Source organism: Onychomys torridus, chromosome X (genome assembly GCF_903995425.1).
Source record: "Onychomys torridus chromosome X, mOncTor1.1, whole genome shotgun sequence".
Lineage (NCBI taxonomy): Eukaryota > Metazoa > Chordata > Mammalia > Rodentia > Cricetidae > Onychomys > Onychomys torridus.
In genome coordinates, this window is record NC_050466.1 from 111,897,802 (window position 1) to 111,919,552 (window position 21,751).

The window sequence follows — 21,751 nt, forward strand, 5'->3', positions numbered from 1 at the left end:
GATTTAGTTAGGAAGAAAAAGAAGAGCAGGAAGAAGACAAATAAACGTGAGATGATGATGTGTTAGATGGGATACAAGAGCTCTTGAAGGAGGAAAATTTTGTGTATGTGTACAAGACAGAAGACTGTGAATATATGCTTCTTTTTATGTACACTTGTGTTTTGCCTTCATGTATGTCTGTGTGAAGGTGTCAGATCTTGGAGTTACAGACAGTTGTGAGCTGTCATGTGGATGCTAGGACTTGAACCTGTGTCTTCTGGAAGAACAGTCAGTGCTCTTAAACGCTGAGCCATCTCTCCAGCCCCAACTAATGCTTCTTATACAAATACATACACAAATAAAGAAATGGGTTTTGTTTAGGCACATTGAAAAACTTTCTTGGGTTTTACTTTATTTCCTAGAGGTTTTAGTATCCTCTTTGTAATAGGTTCCTTTTATCCTCTACAACTGTTAATTTTTAAAACAGTTGGCATACAAAATAATGGGTTTCTAATACATTTCTAGTAAAAATGGAAGCAATTCTTACCAATAAATTAGCAATATTTATGCTCAACAATTATTAAAAGTTCTAGAAAACATCTCAGCCAAATAACAGACTCTAATCTTCAGAGCAATAAAAGCACAGTGGGTACTGGACTGAAGTCACAGATTTGACCTTCATTAACAAGGGACTTGACTGTTTTAAATTTCCTTCTCATATGTTCACAATTACATACTTACTTCTTAAAGCGTGGCCCAGGGACTAGCAATATGCATATCACCTAGGAATTTGTTGGAAAGGCAGACTCATAAGTCCAATTACAGACCCCACTAAGTCAAAGTTTACTTTTCACAAGATCCCCTAGTTGATCTCTATATAACAAAAAGTTTGAGGAGTACTACCTTACACTATGAGATTTTTTAATGGTCAAAACTACCATCATTATCATTTTTACTTATAGTGTCTTCATTGCTCTCACAAAGTACCCAGCACAAGCAATTGAAATGAACGGATTATTTTGGCTCACACTTTCAGGGAGTAATAGTCCATCATGGTCAAGAACGTAAAGCAGAGTGGTTTGGTCAGTGGCCTTGGTAGCAAGAGGCAGCTACTTGTTCACATATCGGCAGACAGGAAGCAAAGAAAGCAGTCCAGAACCAGAAATGCATATAACCTTCAAGGTCCTGCCCCTAGTGATTTATTTCTGTCAGGTGGGCCCAATGTCCTAATGGCTCCACAGCTTTCAAATAGTTTCACAAGCTAGCAACAGATTGTTCAAATTATGACTATGTGGAAGTCATTTGAAATTCAAATTAAAACACTGTTGAGTACCCTAACATTGATTATTGAGTCTAATGCCTAATACAGTAGGCATTCAAAAAGTTTTGAAATGATGCAAATGCGATTGATTATTTCCCTTTTCCTTTCTAAGTTTAAAGGTCTACAGTCATAGGCCAAGCTTGAACTTACTGGTTTGAACATAGGCGAAATGGAACTTAACACAAAATATTGATACTTAATGTCTTTGGCCTATTTTTTCATTCCTCAAAGATTAAAACAAATATGATGAGTAAAAGTTCATCATTTTTAATGAATTAGTTTGAAAACAAAAGTGTCTACATTGTGTGAGGGGGTGTGCATATGTGAGCTCCTTCTATAATCAATAATTGTAAAGACTCACTGAGCTCCAGGGTCTTAGCGTTCAAAATGTTCAATAAGTTTTTAGAAGTGAAAAAAATAGAGCTTCTCTGGCCAGCTGATTTTATAGTTCCTGTCTACTACTAGGCTTTGAATTATAACAAAAGAAAGAGCATGTATGCCATTATTTCTAGAGACTGTCATAGTTTGTGCACTGGATTTTTTGCTCCATTTCTACTACTTGTCTCTAGCTTGCAGAGTTTAAATAGCCTCGTATCCACTCTTGTGCTTCTGAGTGTCCCAACTAACTAGCCTTTTACTTTTCTCTAAATAGAAACTGCATACTCTCACATTTTCTCTAACAAGACTCAATTATTCAGTAACACCCTAAGAACAAAATATGCAGAAATATTCATATTGTTTATAACATCTGTAAATATGATCCTGCCATTGAAGATTACAAATATAGGGTTTGTTATCCAATTAGCACAAATACTGAACAAGAAACATCTGAATTTGGCAGCATCAGATGTCAGAGTTGCAGATATCCAAAACACACAAGGATTTTAACTTATTTCTGAAAATGCTTCATAAATGACTACTTTAATGCCTAGTTGTTTTTATTGGAAAAACTGAAGCCCTACACAAGTCAATGCACAATTTCCATGGCTTATAACAGTGCATTTCTGAAAATCTCCAACAAATTCTATCTTTGAGTTTTAGGAAGTTGTGGTCCAATATAGTTTCTGCATGATGAGTGAATCACTCATCTTTGGGGTATCTTCAATAAAACCTGATACAGGCTATATATGCAAAGCAATAAAAAAGAGCAACACATTTTTTTAAGCCTTGTGTATGTTCTCCTCCAAAACACTGCTGCTGCTTCAAAAAGCTGAAAGTCAGGATATGGCAAGGGCAACATTTCTAGGATAAGGTTTTATGTCACTGTCTCTTTGTGTTTACCAAAATTACATACCTGGCTACATCTCTTCTTATCTATTACTCTCCTAAGTAGCCAAGAGTTTCTCAGAAGGAAGATGCCACAGAGCTGTAGTCTAGGACATAATATTAGTTCCTTTCTAGATAAACAGTATGTAAACAACTCAGGACAGTTAATAATGGATAAATAATGGATTCGTGGATAAATGAGTGAGTTTTCAGAGAGCGAAATGCACACACACACACACACACACACACACACACACACACACACGCACGAGAAAGAGAGAGGCACTGGGTCTCACTATCCACTGTCACGAGAAAGAGAGAGGCACTGGGTCTCACTATCCACTGTCACCCTGCTTCATTCTCATGAGTTCTGGGTTTATAGCTGGGTGTCACCAGGAACCAAATGGCCTTAACATTTATAATATAAACTCCCAAACTACTTATCTCTAATGCTATTATAAATATTCCTATAACTGACCTTTCTAAAAGAATTGTGAGGAATTGAAAGTTGATATCAGCATGCTAGTAAATCCATCACAGATGAAAATTATGACATTTGTTTATTACATCTAAGATCTGTGCCAGAATATATAATAGCTTATAGTTAAAACCTTGCTAAGGGGAAGATATGACCCAGATTGCCACAAATGAATTTGAAACCTGGCTGGAAAGCAAAGCATGTAACTAATTCCACATAGCATTATTCACACATTTTGAAGCTGGTAATGTCTTAGTCAGTTCAGGCTGCTTGAACAGAATACTATCAGCGATGAAGCTCATGAAAAACACATTTATTTGTCACAGCTCTGGTTGGTGGGGCATCCAAGATTAGGGCGCCAGCCTAGCCAGCTCTAGTGAGCACAGAAATCTTAGTTTGCAAAGAGCTGAGGGAGAACATGCTCCTCTTTCTCATTTAATAATGGCACTAATCCTATTCACGAGGGCTCCAGTCTCAGGACCAAGTTACCTCCAAATACCTCTCTTCAAATTACCATCACATTGAAGACAGACATTCAACTAATAAATTTGCATGGGGAAAACATTATATTGAAGCTGGTAATAAATATAATGGGAATGGTTTCACGGTCTGGCTTCCCTCTTACACACACACACACACACACACACACACACACACACACACACACACACACTGAAAACCTATTCATTGAAGAAATATTATTAACTGTCCTGAGTTATTCTCATACTGTTTTTCCAGATAGAAACTAATGTTATGTGCTAGACTGTTAACTCTGTGGCATCTTGCTTCTCAAAAATCAAACTCTAGGACTAAGCAGTACTCAATGAGCTTTAAAATTGCCATACACTCTCTAAAATCTAATTGTCTCTATTTAAGCATAGCTTTTACAACAGGTACTAGACCAAGTGCAGTAGTTTCTTGGGAGTAATGTGGCTTTTTTGTTTCGTTGTTTGGGTTTTGTAGTTGGAGACCTTCTCTCCAGCCCCTGCCAAGCCCTGTTAGTCCAACAACCCACTTATAAAATAAACACACAGACAATTATATTATTTAAACTGCTTGGCCATTAGCTCAGGCCTACCATTGTCTAGCTCTTACTCTTATATTTAGCCTATTTCTATTAATCTATACTTTGCCACATGGCTCGTAGCTTACCAGTACCTTACATCTTTCTTGTCATGGCAGCAGGTGGCCGTGTCTCTCTGCCCCAGCCTTCACTTCCCAGAATTCTCTTCTCTCTTGTCCCGCCTATACTTCCTGCCTGGCCACTGGCCAAACAGTATTTTATTTATACAGAGCAAAATACACAGCAGGTTTTTTGTTTTGTTTTGTTTTGTTTTGTTTTGTTTTTGTTTTTGTTTTCAAGACAGGCTTTCTCTGTGTAGCCCTGGCTGTCCTGGAACTCACTCTGTAGACCAGGATGGCCTGTAATTCTGAGATCCGCCTGCCTCTGTCTTCCAAGTGCTACAATTAAAGGTGTGTACTATCACCCAGTGGGGCTAATGTTTTCTAAAGGATCACACATCCGGAGGTTTAAGACCACAGAAATATAGATGTTTATAATTCGAAAGTCTAGAAGTCCCAGAGTCTCTCTCTCTTCAAAGCTTCTAGTCCAAAAGACTCTTCCTGCTTTCTTGCAGCTTCAGGTAGCTGGAGCTCCCCCCAACCTGTGGCTGCAGTCTGTGCCTCTATCTTCTCATCATCATCCACCCTGGTCCTCTTCTTGGGAAAATAGCAGTCACTACGGATTAGGAGCTACCTTCATTCTGTTTAAGCTCCTCTGAACATGCTTGCAGGTACAAAGTCTCTATTTGCCAATACTAAGGCCAATTCACAAGTACCAGGGGCTAAGACTTGAACATATCTTTGAGGGGGACATCATTGGACCCATAGCACTGGAGAAAATGATTTCTGAATGATCCTCTACCCTATATTTCTTTACCTTTTCCATTCAAATGCTTACTAAGCCATCTCGTTACACAGCACACCATTAATTTTGCCACATTATTGGAAAGATACTGCCTATATTGGAAACAATAAAGAGCAACACAGAGATTTGATTTACTGTACTAGTTTTTATATTTTTATGTATCTTCCAAATCCTATTCTGGATAAACATAGCCCAGAACTAGAATCAAGTACACAATCATAAAAGACTAAAACCACAGATGTCACAGGCTCCATGTGGTCATTGCCTTTAAGCCCACAGTCTGCTACAATCTGTACCAACTGACACTTCCACGTGGTGTACAAGAGAAGCAGGCTAACATATATCACAGTAACCAACTTTTACAAATGCCTTCCCCTAGATGATCTAGGTGCTTCTTAATTATATTCCTTCTCCCCTTTACATAGGTCGTAGAAAAAGTGAGCACCTGGTTTCTATGATATGACGAAACTGTAATGTGTACATGGATGCTGATATTGTATAAAACACTACCCCTAGTGTGGAATAAAAAGGGTCATACTGGCAAGATTGTGCAGGGTGCCATCTTGTAAAAAGAAAATGACGACACCACAAGAACAATGTTTTTCTGGAACAATTTTTGGAATACTTTGCTCCTAGATCTGACTAACTCAAACACCAAACAAAATTAACAGATGTCTAAGGCATTTGCTATCACATACAGATGAATGATGTACTGGGTCCTCTGCAACTAAGACTTTCTGGGCCAGTTGTCAGGGCAGTGTGGCTCCAAAATCCTAAAAATCAACTGTGCTTTTGGGAAGAGGAAGTTAGGAAGCCCTAGGGGCAGCCAGTACATAGCCTGGTCAAAATCAAAATGCCTATCTGGTGTCCCTATGCTGAGTTGTACAAGTTTTTGTTTAACAGATTCGAATGTGAAGCTTAATAATCTCCACACTTATCCTGCTTCAGTGCATGAGTCTCCCTCCACCTTGGTTCCTATCCCATTCCTTTCTTTATTGCTCACCACTGAGTCTTAACAAAACCTCAGATCCACCATAATTCCCACTTCCTGGGGTTTCCCATATTCACTGAAGTTTATCTGATGCCACTTGTGGCTTCTGGTGTCTCCATTGTCTTTCCAGACTTAGAGGTCGACCTCTTTCCTCTCGTTTCTAGTCAATATCCCACACTGTCTATCCCTTCCAATAGTCAGTCAGATACTGAGCTCAATAAGTCTGGTTGTAGCTGTCATAAACTGCAGCACTGATTTTAGCAATCTTCGTGGCACTGGAATTTGAACTGAGGGTCTTCCACATGATAAGCCAACACTCTACCATCAAAATACATCTAGAGCCCACAGTTTACATTTTTAATTATTTATTTTAAACAATGCATTTATTAATTATTTGAGAATTGCATATAATGTATATTGATCATATTCACTGCCCTCTCCCAACTCCTCCCAGATCTGCCCCCACTCTCCTACCTAACCAACTTCACATATTGTTAAAAAAAAAAAAAAAAAAAAAAAAAAAAAAAAAAAAAAAAAAAAAACTCCAATTTGTGTTACCCAAATACTTTTGAGTCATGGGCGTGCCCTGGAAACTGGTCAACCTACCAAGGTTTACACCCTTAAAAATAACAAAAAAAACTACTTTCCCTCTCACACCAGCTATCAAATACCAATAACTCCTCAGTTAGGAGTGGGACTTCATATCTACCCTTCCTTTCCATGTTGGGACTTTGTCAAGTTTGAGCTTGCATGGGTCTTGTGCATAATTATTTAACTCTTTTGAGACAGCAGTTCACTATTATGACCCAACTAACTTTAAATTTTTCATCCTTTTGCTTCTGTCTCCTGAGTACTGAAATTATAAAACTGTGTGAGCCACTGGATCCAGCTTCAGAGTAAAAAATATTTTTATAAGGGTAACTCCTGTGGTAGTTTGAACAAGAATGTCCCCCATAGGCTCATACATTAGAATGGTTCCCAACTAGTGGTGTATTTAGGAAGGACTATGAGGTTTGCCCTTGAGGAGGAGGTGTGTCACTGGGAGTGGACTTTGAGATTTCAAAAGCCCATGCCAGGTCTAGTCTCATTCTTTTCTGCCTTCATCTTGTGGAGCAGAAGTGAGCTCCCAGATTCTGCTCTAGTGCCATGACTGCCTAACCACTGCCCTGATCCCCACCATGTGAACATGGACTAATCCAAGTAAGAAAGCCCCTAATTAAATGCTTTCTTTTATAAGCTTCCTTGGTCATGGTATCTCTCCACACCAACAAAACAGTAACTGAGACAACCTCCAAATCTCAAATAAGCAATGAGCTAAATATAAGCACCTTACAATAATATTAGCTGTAGTGTATTAATTTGTTTCAGCAATTAACTACTTGTGATACTGTCTACTCTTGCTTATACTATGTATTTTAGATGTTTAATAACTCTTTTTCACCTCTCAAAATGTTTTATGTACTTCTTAATTTCTGTTTGCCTTCTTCTTCCTTCTATTAATAACAATGGATATAGGTTTAAGGTTCAATTGGTATATTTATTAAAATTCTTCATTCTCAAAATGTAGATGAATTTCTAAATAGTCTCATTAAATAAGAAACACATAGCCAAATACAGAGGTGAAAGCCATAGAGATCAGAGTGATAGCCACCATGTCACTGTAGCTTCCCAATAGAACCAGATTCTTTCTGTCTAAACTACACCTTTATTGCCTTGCTATTCTGCCTTCTCATTGGCTCTAAGCCCAGCCTCCTCACTTCCTTGTCACTGCCTGTCTATACAGACCTCCAGGTCTCTGTGGTTGGTACTGGGATTAAAGGCATGTGTCCTTGAACACACAGAGACTGTGCCTGCCATGTGATTAAGGGTGTGTGCTACTCCCCCTGCCTCCCCCACCTAACTTTTGTTTATGGATGGCTTTCTATGTCCTCTGATCTCCAGGCAAACTTTATTTATTAACATGCAAATAAAATATCACCACACCAAAATTATTTGTGTGATGGCTCTCTTTTATATAGGATTTCATGGTGATATTAGGAAATTACTTTGATTGTGGCACTCAAATCCATCAGATGAAGAAGCATTTACATAGTAGGAAATCTCTTGTTATGAATTAAATCAAATTTTATACACTGACATCGTCAGTATTTCCAAATGTCACTAACTTTGAAAACAAGGCCTTTTAGAAAGTAATTGAGCTGGGTGTACTAATGCACACCTGTCATCCCAGGGAGGCCAAGGCAAAAAGATCACAATGTTGAGGCCAGCTTAGTGAGATCCTGTTTCAAAATAAAAAGCATACTTCAAGAAAAAAAGAACAACTAAAGTTAAGTAAGGTCATATGGCTGAGCTACAACTCAATATGTCTGCTTATCTGAAAAAGAAAGAAGAGAGAGCATGGTATGTGAATTCAAGAAAACAGCCATCCATAAGCCAAGGAGAAAGTCCTGGGGGAAAGAAATGCCACCATCACTTTGAACTTGAGGACTTCTAACCTCCAGTTTATGAGAGAATATGGTTTTGTGGCTTTAAGACACTCACTTTTTAGTATGTTTTTAGGGAAGTCCCAGAAAACTAATATACTTTCTTTAATGTCACTAACTTTCTTGTGAAGAACAAGCCAAAGCTGATGAATTTTGATACATTGTTCATATGTTGTTCTTGACATTTGATGCCTTCTTAGAAAATAAAGACAAGGTCATCCTTGATTTGTACTAAGAATCACACAAAAAACATAATGTTCAAACCCCAGATATTGCTAGAAATCTTTAAAAATTGATTAATGCACAGGGATTTATGAGAAACTCCTGTTATCTGGCAATCAGAAGGCTGAGGCTGAGGCAGGAAGACCACAAATTTGAGGACTGCCTAGGTTACATAGTGAGAAAAAAAGTAGATGAATAGATAGGGCACATGATTATGACCCAGTTAGACAGCTTGAGAGTCACAAAACATTATTCAGGTCACAGGTCACATGTCTGTTTACTTTTCCAGAGCAAGAAAGGAACAGGCCCTGTCTTGATCATTGCAGGTGAAGACAAAGAGATAGGGTGAGACAGTGCTTTGAGGGTGCCAAACTTTGTAGAAATATAAAGCCTGTGACTTAATTTAGCAAAGGGAAGGGATGGTTAAATGTTCACAAAAGGGTCCTTTGTCTCCCCACATTCATCATTTTTTGAAGATTACTTTTGAACTGATGAAATGCACACAACAAAAACTGCAAGGAGACTAGCATTTAAAATATTAGCCTTTTTAGAAATATAAATATTGCAGGTTTTCTTTCATATGTAGAAACTAGATTTACACATACATATACATCTGTGTGTGTGTGTGTGTGTGTGTGTGTGTGTGTGTGTGTGTGTGTGACATGAAAATAAAAAAGGGCAATGAGAGAGAGACAGAGGTCTAAAAAGGAACAAAAGACGATAATGGAATATATGATGCTTGAAAACAAAAGAAACCACTATTTGGGAAGAAAGAGGGGAACTAGCAAGAGATGTTGTTGAGGGGGACAAAGAAAGGAATAAGAACAGAGTATAATAACATGTATTACCTGTGTGAAAATGCCACAGTGAAAGCCATTACTTTGTATGGTGTCATGGAACTCAGCCATCTGGGAATGATATGGCTGTTGCCATCTTAAAACAAGATCAGCAATAGCTAATCTCACAAGACCTGCACTTGTTTGGCCCTATTGACATTCTCTCTTCAAGAGAAAGGAAAGCCCATGAGGCAGAAGAGACAATACAAGAACAGTTCATAAGGTACACTCGGTCCTTCCTCACTCCTGATACATATATACAAGCAGTTAACAGTTAGTGGGGAAAAAAGACTCTTATTTGGTGGTGTAGATGCTAATAAGTCATTCAAGCTCTTGAAAGCAACCTCTCACCCCTCTTTCTGTACATAACCATGATTAAACTAGCTGATACTCTCAACTACATGTGAGTGGAGCGGTTTCTCGGGTCTTCCATTGACCCCCAATCTGGAGAATTAGAGATTTGTTCACATCTCCTCAGGAAACATAACAGAGCACAATAATATCAATAACAATTAAGTATTTTGACCCAGAAAAAAACAGGTCTAAGTCTTGCCACTCATCCTTTGACTAATCTAATTCTTTAACCCTTGAATTTCCTGTATTTGTCTGTGTTTCATTACTATAACAAAATACCGATGGAAAAATTTTATAAAGAAAAGAGTTTTGTTTAGCTCACAATTTTAGAAGCTGAAAGTCGAAACTATATGGTAGAGGTCTGGTGAGGATCCTTTTGGTTATTTCACTTCATTGGGGAATATATGAGTATCTGCCATGTGGTCTCTCATTTGTAAATATACCAAGATTCATTTATGACATCTCTAATCTATGCCCCAACCTAATCTAATAGTTTTCCAAAAGCACTACAGCCCAACTGTGCTGTGGATATTGCTCTGTATAAATAAAATGCTGATTGGCCAGGAGCCAGGCAGGAAGGATAGGCAGGACAAGCAGAGAAGAGAATTCTGGGAAGTAGAATGCTAAGTCAAGGAGACACTGCCAGCCGCCGCCATGAGAACCAACATGCAAGATACTGGTAAGCCACGAGCCATGTGGCAAGGTATAGATTTATAGAAATGGGTTAATTTAAGACAGAAGAACTAGATAACAAGAAGCCTGCCACGGCCATACAGTTTATAAGTAATATAAGTCACTGTGTGTTTACTCAGTTGGGTCTGAGCGGCTGTGGGACTAGCAGGTGAGAGAGATTTGTCCTGACTGTGGGCCAGGCAGGACTGGAGAAAACTCCAGCTACACAACTGACTTTCCACCTTTAGCATATCTCTTTGTGTATTAAACATCTATAGGACTTTGGGAGACAAATGGTATTCAAACCATAGTACTTCTATACCAATAAAATAGAGAAAAACGGTAAAAATAGTATAGTTACCATATTAGTTGAGGTACTGATGACTGTAAAAAGGGTTAACACAAATGTAGCACAAAATGAATATATGGCAAGTGCTTAATAAATACAGATATAGCAACAGTATTTTTTAGACAAGTTCTTATTATGTAGCTGAGGTTTTCAGAAACTTGTGATCTTTCTGTCCCAGACTCTCAAGTGCTTGCATTACAGGACATTATTCATATTAAAAACCTAGACATCATAGGCTTTATAAAGCCTCTCACACATCCCCAAACCACAAGTGCACCTCTTAACAACCCCAATCTCAGCTGTAAGTCCTCCAGAATGATCACAGAAATGCAAAGCTTGGCAAGAGATTATGGCAAGGAAGCTGGTTAAGACTTTAAAGAGCACATGTGGTTTTCATATTCCTGAAAGAGAAGCCAAGGTCTGAGTTTACATTGTCAGGCCAAATTAAAAGATATAACCAAACGGGATTCTCCCCTAGTGGAGCCAGGTGGTCAAGCATAAACCATAGCGAATCTGATCAAGCTGTCACCAGCCAGCATTTGACCTTTGAGGTTCAAGCTGAGTTCAAAAAGGAAACAGCAGAATGTAAGTCTGGAGATGAAGAAAAGGAGTCACACACTGAAGTGGAGCAGGAGTCAGACACAAATACGGTTGTCTAACAGGTAGCTCTCTTGGTTCTGGCTTCTGCATTTTGGAATGTGGTGCTAATGGAGTGACAGGAATATGCTGCAGTGGTAAAGGATGTGATGTTCTTCTGGTACTGGTGATGACAGAAGAGCTGCTCCATCCCCAAGGAGTCAGACTTCTACCTGTTTTAACATGTATAAAAGAGGCTGAAAATGTAGCTCAGAAGTATCTAGTTCATGCTCAGATACTGCACAGACTTAGGGACAGACCTGAGTTTGGTCTTCACTTTCATCTTGCTAATCACTATACATTTGATTTTAACTGTATATATTCAAGATATACAGTACTTTTGTATACTTACCTTGACATACATATGTACAAGCGATTATTTTAGCCAATCAAATGAACTTACACATTGTATCATACTTTCCTTTTACTGAAGTTATTTTTGTTTCTGTTAGTGTTGGCTACTAGGAAGGATACATTAGAAAGAAAAAAATAAGAGGCCTTGATGAGAAATACACATGACACATAGTGTTTACTGTTTGCCACTGTACATGCTTTGCTGTCAATGATCTCATTTAATTGTCCCAGTATCTCTATGAGGTACATGCTTTCCTTACCCTTCCTTCCTAGATCTAGATGCTAATCTGAGGCACAGTAGGATGAAGTAACTAGAAGCAGTGAATCCAGAATTCCAATTAAGTAACCAATCTCCAATTAATCTTCTATAGCACCAATACAAAGCATCTAGTAATACTTCAATACTTTCTGAGTGAATGAATGAACGAATGTTGAATATCACAAAAGGCCAGTACATGTACAGACCCTGATTCTTGTGGATTGTGATTTTACTGGCTGCAAACTAAGTTTTCTACATTTTTTAACTCTATTTCCTTCCAGAGGTTAATGCTAACCCATAATTGGGAGTGGCAATGGAAAAAAGAATTAGATTTAATGCCTAATGGACAATCTGATCACTTACCATATCTTCATTTTATTCCCTAAACTTGCCCCACCTCCAGCTTCTCTGCCCTGAATTAATCCTGTTAAATTTATCTTCAAAATATTTGCAGATTCTGGATTTCTGGGGACCTCTCTATCACTTTGCTTTTTCCTGTTCTCATGTGGTCTTCATTTATCATGGTCTGTTATTCCTTGTTCTCCCTTTCTGTTCTTGACCTAGCTGGGATCTCTTGCTCCTCTAAGCTCTCTTTCCCTCAAACCTTGCCCTTCATTACTCCCACTTTTGCCCAGGTTATTCATGTAGATCTTATCCATTTCTCTGTCATTGGATGATCCCTGTGTCTTTCCTAGGGTCCCGTTTTCTAGGTAGCCTCCCTGGAGTTGTGTAGCAGTCTAGTCATCTTTGTTTTACATCTAGTAACCTCCTATGAATGAGTACATACCATGTTTGTCTTTCTGAGTCTGGGTTACCTCACTCAGGATGATTTTTCTACATCCATCCATTTGCCTGCAAACCTCATGATGTCATTGTTTTTCTCTGCTGAGTAGTACTCCATTGTGTATATGTACCATATTTTCTTTATCCATTCTTCAGTTGAAGGGCATCTAGGTTGTTTCCAGGTTCTGACTATTACAAACAATGCTGATATGAACATAGCTAAGCAAATGCCCTTGCGGTATAATTGAGCATTCCTTGGGTATATGCCCAAGAGTGCTACAGCTGGGTCTTGGGGGAGATGGATTCCCAATTTTCTAAGGAAGCGCCATATTGATTTCCAAAGTGGCTGTACAAGTTTGCATTCCCACCTTGCTCCACATCCTCTCCAGCATAAGCTGTCTTCAGTGTTTTTGATCTTAGCCATTCTGACAGGTATAAGGTGGTATCTCAGAGTCGTTTTGATTTGCATTTCTTGGATAATTAGAAAGCCTGAACCGACTTAGTCTGGTGATCAGATGGCCAAACACCTAACTGTCGTGGTGGAACTCTCATCCAATAACTGATGGAAGTGGATGCAGAGATCCTCAGCCAGGTCCCAGGTGGAGACCTAGGAGTCCAGTTGTCAAGTAAGAGTGTGAATTGTTGAGACCAAGATTGGAAAAAGCACAGGGACAAATAGCCAAATGAATGGAAGCACATGAATTATGAACCAAAGGCTGTGGAGCCTCCAGCTGGATCAGGCCTTCTGGATAAGTGAGACAACTGAATAGCTTGAACTGTTTGGGAGGCATCCAGGCTGGAGGACCAGGACCTGTCCTTAGTGCATGAGCTGGCTGTTTGGAACCTTGGGCTTACACAGGGACACTTTGCTCAGCCTGGAAGGAGGGGACTGTACCTGCCTGTACTGAATCCACCAGGTTTAAATGAATCCCCAGGGAAGTCTTGGCCCTGGAGGAGATGGGAAAGGAGGGGAGGGGATGGGGTGAAGGTGGGGAAGGGGCTGGGAGGGGGGAGGACGGGGAACCCATGGCTGATGTGTAAAATTAAAACACAAATATACTAATAATTTAAAAAAATAAAAAATTCTTAATTAAGAAAAATAAATAAAATAAAATAAAATAGTGCTTCTAGAATTCTATCCTACATGTAAGCATATAAAAATGGACATTTCCAACTGTTAACAGTAAAGCTGTTAAACTTAAGAAAAACCAATAACATTCTAGTTTAAACTCACACTGTTTTCTCATTTTTATTAGGTGTTTGAGCATTCTATACTATTTTGTTCATATTCATCTCCTCCTCCAACTTCCTCCAGATCTGCCACATTCCTACTAACGTAATTTTGTGTCCTTTTTTGTTCACTATTCATTCATTCATTCATTCATTTATTTCTTTGTTAAATTATTTATTTAGTGGAAAGCCACACACAACCCAGAGCACAAAGTGGATTTGATGGGTTTTTAAAAAACAAATTTAAAAGGCAATATTTTTAACTTGACATTTTTGCACTTATTTTTCTTTCTTGTCAAAAAAATATACTCAAAATCAGTTACAAATACATTAATCATTCCAAAATTACAGAAAATTACGAAGTACAAGAAGCCTTCACAATGCCACCCTCAAAGATTTCCCTGTAATGAACATGCTCCTTAACTTCCTTGAGGAATGGATATGTACAACACAGGAATTTACATGCACATTTCTCCTGTTGTGAAGAGACACCATGATTATGACAACTACTATAAAGGAAAACATTTCATTGGAATGGCTCACTTACATTTTCAGAGGTTCAGTCCATTATCAACATGATGGGACAGACATGGTGCTGGAGATGTAGTTGAGAGTCCTACATCTTATGCAGGCAACAGGAGGAGGTCTCTCTCACTGGGTGTAGCTTGAGCAAAGGAGATCATAAAGCCTGCCTGCACAGTGACACACTTCCCTAACAAGATCATACTTTCTCATAGCACTGCTCCTTGTTGGGATAATCTTCTTTCAAACCACCATAATATGTGTGCTTTTTCCCCCTCTTAACAGTTTTTAATTTTTTTTCATATGGATATTTGTGTTTTAATTTTACATATCAGCCATGGGTTCCCCGTCCTCCCCCCTCCCACCCCCCCTCGCCTTCCTCCCCAGCCCCTCTCCCCATTCGCCTCTCCTCCAGGACAAAGACTCCCCTGGGATTCAGCTCAACCTGGTAGATTTAGTACAGGCTGGAGAGATGGCTCAGCCATTAAAGGCTAGGCTCACAACCAAACATATGTGCGCTTTTTAAAAAATGACGTTGTTCTGGAATTCAGGGCCTCACTCATGCTAAGCAAGTGTTCTACTGCTAAGTCATACCTTTACTGTTTAATTCTTATTTTTCTTAAGTCCATGGTCTGTACCTTTGAATTTTAGTAAGATTTCATCTTATTTAATATGATGGAAATTTCCCCCAATTGAATAAAAAATGTCACTTAAACTTTGCTAAAACCATACCTGTCTTAGGATGGTGCAATGAAAAACAAATCATTTTAATCTAATTGTAGCCTATAATTCTTCAATAGTATTTTCTTTTCTAATATTTTTGGTGGGTGCTGGAGATTAAGTCCATAAACCTGGCCATGCTGGCAAGTGTTATACTACTAAACTACATACTCAGCCACTGTATTATTTTGTATTTAAATTTTTCTGAACTAAACACTTACCTGAAATTAATTTTATTGTTTTATCTTTGTGAGTGCCATTTAAGCTATTCAATATGTATTCATAAGTGACACATTAAATAAAATTATTGAGTAGCTATTAAAAATGCAAGATCTCCAACTATAAAAATTTGCTTAATTATCAGTAAGTTCTTTAGATACATTTAAAAATAACAGAGCTAAAGCTGGAATATGGTTTGGTGGTAGAGTATATTACTCACATACACTAAATCCTGGATTCCATCCCCAGTATCATATATAAAATGAAATATTAAATCAAAATGTAAAGTAAAATAAATCAAAGTACCATAGAACAGCTAGCATTTGCCAAGTGTTTGTTTTGTTTTGTTTCAGGCCTGGTCTTGTTACATAGCCCAGTCTGCTCTCTAAGACCATCTCATCAGTCTCTGGACAGGAAGGAAGTAAAGGTCAGGCAGCAGGGTGAGAATGTGATTGGTTGAAGTACTAACTATGTCCCCTGACATTCCTGAGAGACTGCATGGGGCAGCTGGAGTCAGGACAGAACTCTGGAAAAAGTGAAGGTCAAGATTTCAGATCATGATAGGCTCAGAAGGAACTTATTAAGGGTATGAATGAAGGTAGAAAGACAAAACCATAAATATTTTTCCAGATATTCTGGGAAAAGTAAAGGTCTGAATGATGATGCAAATATGATAACCTGAGTTATCTGACCAGACACTTCTCAAAAGGAGAAATACGAATTGCTAACATATGTATTCAAATCTCTTAAGATTATAGGTTACCAGGGTTATGAACAACAAAACTATTACTAGATACCATCTCTCCTCAGTTATAATACCTACTAATATAAGACAGTAAACAACACAAAACAAAAACATAAAGATGTGGAGAAAAAGAAACACTCATATACTGTAGGTGGTAATGTAGATTATTATGACCATTTGGAAAAAAATGCATGTACATAAAAAATAGAACTACTATATTCAAGCTATCCCATATATGAACATAGGACCAAAGAAGTTAAATCAGCACCAAAATGATACCTGCATGCCCATGTTTGTTGTAGCACTAATAATAGCTAAACTAAAGATAACATACATACATATCAGTGGAGAACAGACAGACACACGGTATGCTCAACTGAAAAACTGTAGCAAGTTTCAGGACAACCTAGAATGCATGATGAGTGTCAAGCTAGTCAGCAGTATGAAACAAGACTTTGTCTCAAAAATCTGAAGGAAGGTGGGTGGAGAGAATGACTCAGCAGTTAAGAGCATTTGCTGCTCTTCCAGGGGACTAGAGTTCAGTTTTCAGCATCCACATTGGATGGCTCACAAACATTTATAACTCCAGTTCTAGCCCCTGAAGACACTTGTACATGTGGGACACATACTTACATAGAAACATGCCCAAGAATGTTTTTATAGTCTTTTTAGAAAATAAAAAAAAATAATCAGGAATAGATAAAGAATATATACTATAAAGATGAACATATGTGTATAATGAAATTTTATTTGGTTATAATGGAAGGAAATCCTGATATGTGTATGAAAATAGACAGAAGTGGAGGGCATTATATTAAGTGAAATAAGGCAGGCACTGAAAGACATACTTCATATTCTATCTTATATGTGGAAATTTGAAATTGAAAATGGACTTGTATCAAGTACAATAATCATTGTAGAGGTTAGAAAGAGTAGAAGAGCAGATAAAAGAGACCACATTTAATTGGTGTACATTACAATGTATATACTGAAATAGCATTCTAAATTCCATTAATAGAGAATTAAACATATGTTCATCATAAATAAAATTAAAAATAAAGGTATTTGAAGTAGAATGGAATTAATTTCTCATTGGTTTCCCTGTTAGGATGAAGTTATTAGGCATCAGGTTATAAGAACAGAACTAAAAGTAAGAAAGTGGATGTTTCTGAAGTGTGTGTGTGTGTGTGTGTGTGTGTGTGTGTGTGTGTGTGTGTAGGTAGGTAGGTAGGTAGGTAGGTAGGTAGGTAGGTAGGTAGGTAGACAGATTTAAGTTCGGTTCTACATCAGAAAGAAATACTAAAGTATTTGTCTTTCTGACTCTGGATCATTTTTCTTGACATAGTGATTTCAAATTGCATCAAGAGGCTAGAAAGATGACTCATTGGCTAAATGTACTGGCTGCTTTTCTAGAGGACATGCATTCAATTCCCAGCACCCACATGGTGGCTAACAACCATTTAACTCTAGTCCCAGAGGATCAAACACAATATTCAGGACTTTTAGACCTATATGAGGGTAAACACTCATACAAATAAAACAAAAACAAAATCTACAAATGTCTTAATTTCATTTTTCTTTGCATATGTCTGCATAAAATCATACTGTGCATAAGCATCATATTTTATTTATTCATTTATCTATTGATGAACATATTAGACTTGTTCCATGTCCTGGCTATAATGCAACTATAAAAATGAATGCAAAAGTATCTCTGTGACTAACTTATAATCCTTCAGGTACAGAATCATGAATGAGGGGACTGGTGAGATGTTGCCAAGTCTGATGCACTAAGTGCAATCCCTAGATCCCATGTGGTGGAAAGAGAAACCAATGCCTGGTGTTGTCCTCTGGCCTCCACACATGTGCTCCACACATGAACACTACCAGGATGCATGAATCCTCTCCCCTCTCCCCTCACATGCACAAATGCATTCATATGCATATACTCATATACATACAGAATAAATAAACTAAAAATAGTGATATGAAAGGATCCTATGGGGTATCTACTTTCATGTGTTCCTAGTCACAAACAGCAGAGCTGTCTCTCCTATGTCGTTTCTAGCCTGAGTCATCTTCCTGCCACCTGTGTCCTTTGTCTTATCAGGTTCTTTGCCAACCTGTTCTACACAGCTGACTCCCTGAGCCATTCCTCTCCCAGGGCATATGAGAGACCATGTTGAGACTCCCTGATCTCAAGATATCAAGCCCCATAGCTGATTTTTGACAATAGATTCTCCCTCAAAATTGCACTTGACTGCTTCTTTCCAAGTCCCCTAATGTGACAAAATGGTATTCCTTTGCACCACTAACATTTCTACTGAAGGAATCACTGTCTCACCAACACCCCAACTGGATTTGATGTTTGTGAGGGCTGTGATATAGTCCTGAGTGCAAGATCTCCTGGCTTTCATCTGGTTACCTTGGGAAGCAGTTTCTAATGCCTCTCCCCTGAGGAAATTGTAGAGTTGATGCAATATTTATCTTGCTTCTCTGTGCTGAGAGTCTTTGTTTCTTCTCTTTTCAATACCCATTCGCCTTTGTTTTTTTTTGCATTTGTTCAAAGATATTCCTCTATTTCTTTCTTTGATATAGGCTTATTTTCTCTTATTCTGAATTCTTCTTCACTAGCTCTCATAGGGGCAACGTCTAGTCTCCCATCTTCCCTGAAACCCAAAGGAGAAAGTTTTCTAGAGTAAATTACAAAGGGAGAGAGAAAGTTCAGAAAATGACTGGATGAAAGAGAGCTCGATAAGTTCTTTCTCCTTTGTAGTTCTTTGAGAGTAGGGGATGAGGACAGAGTATATTGCAAAGGCTGAAGATCTATGAGCAAGTTCAAGTACAGTTGGTTGAAGGATAAGTGAACTAAGATCCTTCTGCTGGGAGTTTCTGACTTCGTAAGGGTAAAAAATACAGGCCTCTGGAGGGAATCATGTTAAAGAAATCTGATCAAATGTGGGTTTTTATGTTTGCTTGTTCATAAAGTTTGCTGACAACTATTTGATCTCAACACACAAAGAACATTTGAAATGCACACACACACACACACACACACACACACACACACACACAGTGTTCCAACAAAGTAGACACACACACACAGGTTCACTTTTTTTAAGGAAACTCGAACTCTATTTTCTCCCCTGAACAAGCTTCTAAAAGGATGAGTTTGTGTAGGGAGGAGGTAGATCATAACACAACTTTAAAAAATTAACTATCTAAAACTAGGTCTGAAGATGATTGACTGAAGGAGAGTTGCACTATTCTCACCTTTAAAATTTTCAGTATGCAAGGGAGAGAGAGAACATTCTGGAAGAAGTAAAGTTTCTATGACTGCTTAAAACCTGGTCAGATGAAGGATGAATAAGGGGTTACTCATAGAGTAAACAGCTGAGGAGGTCAAAACATGGTCAACTGAAGGAGAAACAGAACGAAACTTCCTGCCATAAGTTTCTGAAATAGAGTGTATGAATAAAACATCATGGAAGAAGTAATGAAGTGCCAGAGAATGACTGATGGAAGAAAGACTATAATCTTCACCCTCTTAAAGTTTCTTTGAGCATTTGCATTGCTGTGGGAGGGAGGTAAACAGCAGAACTTTCCTAAAGGAATGATGTGGGTTCAAAATATTAATAAATGTGGAAGAGCTAAACAATTGATTAAGTCTTGTGATTCCTGTTATGATTGGGGTGTGTGGGTGGAATATTCTAGAAAATACAACAAACACAGACAATGGTACAATATGGTTTGAAGAAGTCTGAATCAAGTTCTGACACCTTGTTTTGCTGTTACTATTGTTTTGGTGTTTTTTGTTTTGTTTTTCTGTGTGTGTGTGTGTGTATGTGTGTGTGTGTGTGTGTGTGTGTGTGTGTGTGTGTGTAAACTCTAACAGAATTTTCAGGAAGAAGCAATCAGAAGCCTGGTTCAGAATGCAGTTTGATGAAGGAGAAATGAATAAGAATACATCTTTGGGAATTTCAGTGAGGGTGAGTTAAAAATATTCTAAGGAAAATAAAGATTGTGGTGTGCTAATGTGGTTCTGAGCATATTGGGTCAAAGAGAAGGTGAGTTCAGCTCTCTTTCCTGAATATTTCTGTCAATGTGTTGTGATGAGCACAGAACATAGGAGATAATTGAGAACCAATCAGAATATGATTGGTTGAAGGAAAAGTACATTCTTTATGTGAAGTGCTGGTTTCCAAGTTTTAGAACAATTGTGGGTAGGTAGGTATATAAAGACAGAACTTTATTGAAGAAGTATAGTCATAGGTGTGCTCAATATATGATTGAATAAAGAATAACTAAATCCATTTCTCTGGGGTTTCTGTGCAGGTTGCGAGGTGAAAAGAAACCTTTCTTTAAAAGAGCTATGTAATGAAAGATAATCAAGGGTTGTTTTTTCATGGATACCAAGTCATAAAATAATAAATTTACATATACTAAATTTCTGGTGTTGAACAACCAACTTTTTATTATTTAGATTGTTTTTCATAGTTGGTGTTATTCACCTACTTCTGATTTTAAGTCACATTATGGGACTGATGTCAATATGCTACCTTGACACTCCTTGCTTCTCCTTCTGATCTTTCTGATTATACATATGTAATTTTATATGTCAAAGTTCTGAGAGGAATCATGCAGGGTTTAGATGCTTAGAAAATTAAGTGGTAAAGGTGCTTATGGAGGTCATGTCCTAAAAGATATTTACGAGACAGAATTGAAGAAAGGGATGATGAAGGATAAAGTTGGAATAGAACAGAATAAGGAGGAGGCTTAAATTTGGATTTATATTAAGAAGTGACTCAAAGGCTGGGCCGTGGTATCACATACCTTTAATACCAGCACTCGGGAGGCAGAGGCAGGTGGACCTCACTAAGTTTGAGGCCAGCCTGGGCTATAGAGTGAGTTCCAGGAAAGTACACAGAGAAACTCTGTCTCAAAAAAAAAGTGACTGAAAAAAATCTTAGTGGAAAGTGTATCCTCTAGAATAACACCAAAATTAATTACTTAGGAGTTTAATCCCAAGTATGGGGTCTGACTCATACAAGTAAATATGTATTTGTAGGATGATAACAAAATGTGTCATCATTAAAATTAATTCATGAAATATGAGATCCTGGAAGAATTAGATAGTGGCTCAAGCCATCTAAAGACAGACTTAAGGAGCAGGAAAACCAAAATAATTAAAATCAACTCCAGTGATATTAGATTCTCTAAGTTAATCTTGGGGTATTATCCATGTAAGTGAATATCACACTGACAAAACAGGAAAAATTAAATCACTCCTAAAATGATAATCAATGTTAGTTTCACAGCTGTGTATTCTATTGTCTGTTTTAAAGGCTTACCTGGAGCAAGAGGAGGGCAAGTGACACACCAAAGTTAATTCTAGTCTCATTGGT